The sequence below is a fragment of the Amblyraja radiata genome, chromosome 5 (genome assembly GCF_010909765.2).
Source record: "Amblyraja radiata isolate CabotCenter1 chromosome 5, sAmbRad1.1.pri, whole genome shotgun sequence".
Taxonomy (NCBI): domain Eukaryota; kingdom Metazoa; phylum Chordata; class Chondrichthyes; order Rajiformes; family Rajidae; genus Amblyraja; species Amblyraja radiata.
Genome location: NC_045960.1, coordinates 41604670 through 41608040, shown reverse-complemented (window position 1 = coordinate 41608040; position 3371 = coordinate 41604670).

The window sequence follows — 3371 nt, the reverse complement described above, 5'->3', positions numbered from 1 at the left end:
GTTTCAAATATGAGAGGATTTAAGAATAAGGTGAGAGGGGAAAGATTTAATCGGAACCTGAGGGGAAACATTTGTGGAACGAATTATCCAAAGAAGTGGTTGAGGCAGGTACAATAACAATATTTACTAGATATATGGACAGGTACATAGATACAAAAGGTTCAGAATGATGTTGGCCAAACATGGATAAATAGGATGTTAAGATTAGGATTTTGGTTGGCATGGACAAGTTGAAATTTGAACTTATTGTCACGTCTACTGAGGTATAATGAAAAGCTTGTGTTGCATACTAACCAGGCAGTGGAAATACAACAGATGGGCCGAAGGGCCTGTTTCCGCACTGTATGACTCTATGCCTCACAACTCTGACTGCCTGTAAAACTGGGAACATGCCTTTGCATCTTGTTAAAACATACAGGTACATTGTGAAAGTTTTGCTTGTTCTGTTTCATCCAGATTCACACAAAGGGTGGTGGGTATATGGAACAAGCTGCCAGATGAGGTAGTTGAGGCTGGGACTATCCCAACATTTAAGAAGCAGTTAGACAGGTACATGGATAGGACAAGTTTGGAGGGATATGGACCAAGCGCAGGCAGGTGGGACATGTTGGCCGGTGTGCGCAAGTTGGGCCGAAGGGCCCGTTTCCACACTGTATCACTCTGTGACTATGACACATCATTTTATTAGAACTTTAAATTCTGACGTCACTCCAGGACCTCAGTACATTCAGGGAATTGAATGATCCAGATAATGATTTGGGGTAATTCTCAGTAAAATGTGAGCTATTAGATGTAATAATTGGAAGAGTTGGCACACCGCTCAGAACAAATAAAACCTTTAGAGGAACTCTGTACACCCAGGTTATAAATTGAATATGAGGCATTAAAAGCTTACACAGGGCATTTTATTACCCTAGCTTGCATTTCAGTGTGAATCTTCAATCATATCATTACCTAATTTCGGTAATTTCCCTTTAAATTACAAAATAAATGTCAAGATTTCTGTTATATTTGATATGTTGAGCCAAAACAATCACCTTCAAAAATATTTTCCACAAAATGGCATTTTGAGCCTTTTGCAATTTCACTACTTTATTCATCTCAGCCAAACTTTTGAATAAATTATGTCTTCAAGGTAGGAGACAATATTTATTCTAATTGTCATCTCTCAAAAAGGCAAGACATGTCAATCATCACAATAAATCTATCTCAAGCTTAATCAGAGGGCAAGATGTTAAAACGTATCATATGCACAAGTGAAATTTTTAAATGAAAGCTTAAACAATCAGCATTGCCATATATCTTGACTGCATAAATCTTAAAGAAGTAAAAAAAAACATTTCTTTAAAATTCTACCTTCTGTTGGGAGCCAATATGCATTTTTTCCCCAATAGATCATGTCCAATCTGGAGATAATCACTCACATCTGTAAATCTCATCTCTCCCACAATTTGGATGCTCAAAAGACCTTTGTTTATGATATATGATTTTAATCAAGTCAAAAGAAATGATGCATACTCCTGTGAGAGATATCTTTCAACCCATTATCTTTTCCTCTTGAATGAAATAATTTGCATTGAAATTGGCTCTGCCTTTTGTTTCCAATTGGGAGCATATTTATTGGGAATAGTGTCTCATAATTCTCCCACCACAAAAATTCATGAACAGAAAATTGCATTCAGCACATGTCCATTTTCCCAATGTGGAACTCTAATGGGCAAGACTCCCCACGATAAATGGGCATATGTGAAACTGGAGACACAAGGAACTGCAGATGCTGTAATCTTAACGCAAAACACTAAAGAGCTGGTGTAAATCAGTGGGTCAAGCAGAATATGTGGAGGACAGTCAAATATCTCTATCCGCTCTTAAAAACTCTTATTCCTCTCTGCAAGAAAAGTAAACTGAATTGTCTCAATTAGTAGGAATTCCGTTAGTCAGATGATGATGATTTTGTGGAATTTATTGCCAGAGAAAGCTGTGGACGGCAACTGAATGGATATTTTTAAGGTGGAGATTGATAGGTTCTTGATTCGTAAGTGTGTCAAGGGTTATGAGGAAGGGGGAACTTCAAGCGCCTAGGCATCAATAATCACCGAAACCCAACCTGGTCCCTTAACACTGAAGTGATGATCAAGAAAGCACATCAGCATTTTCATTTTCTTCGGCGTCCCAGAAGATTTGGCAGGTCCACAAGGATTGTTTGCAGATGTGTTGCAGAAAGTATTCTGGCAGATGCATCTCAACCTATTATTGCAACTGCTCTGCTCTTGAGCCCCTACAGTTGGAGTGGCAAACACAGCCTAGGCCATCACTAGTTTATTATTTATTTCCATCCTATCCATCTTCACAGTGTGTTGAGCAGAGAGGCTGGAAGAATCATTGAAGATGCCTCTCAATTGGCCATTCCCTTTTCTCTCTTCTACTTTCATGGAGAAGATGCAGGAGCTACAAGGTCCAGACATCCAGTCTTAAGAACACCTTTTTCCCCACTGCTATCAAACTCCTGAACAATATCACCTTTATTACTCATTTCCAGAGGTCCTATCACACACTCTTACTCTTAACAGCTCTATTTGGTTATTGCACTTTCGTATTTTTGCACCACCAGACTACACTGCTGTCTTTAAACAATTCTGCGGTTTTGCATTTGTTGTATTTATTGTTGTACCTAGCATTACCATTTATTGTTTACTCTGTGAGCTTCATGTAAGCAAGGAATTTCATTGCACCCTGGTGTATATGACAATAAACTAATCTGCATCTGAACACAGCACAAATAATTAAATATCACTTTCCATTCTTCCTTGCACCTTCAGTTTCAGTTTCAGTATTAGTTTAGTTTATTGTTACATGTACCGACATACAATGACAAGCTTGTGTTGCGTGCTAACCAGTCAGCGGAAACACAATACAAGATTACAATTGAGCCATTCACATGATAAGGGTTTAGTGCAAGGTAAAGCCAGTAAAGTCTGATCATAGAAAGTCCGAGAGTCTCCAATGAGGTAGATAGTAGTTCAGGACTGCTCTCTAGTTGTGGTAGGATGGTTCAGTTGCCTGATTAGAGCTGGGAAGGAACTGTCCCTGAATCTGAAGGTGTGCATTTTCACACTTCTATAATTTTTTCCCGTTGGGAGAGGGTAGAAGAAGGAGTGGCCACAGCGCGACTCATCCTTAATTATGCTCTGGCCTTGCAGAGGCAGCGTGAGTCATAAATTGAGTCAATGGAAGGGAGGTTGGTTTGTGTGATGGTCTGGGCTAAGTACACATTTCGCTGCAATTTCTTGAGGTCTTGGATGGAGCTGTTCCCAAACCAAGCTTTGATGCATCCCGATAAAATGCTTTCTACGACGCATCTGTGGGAGTTG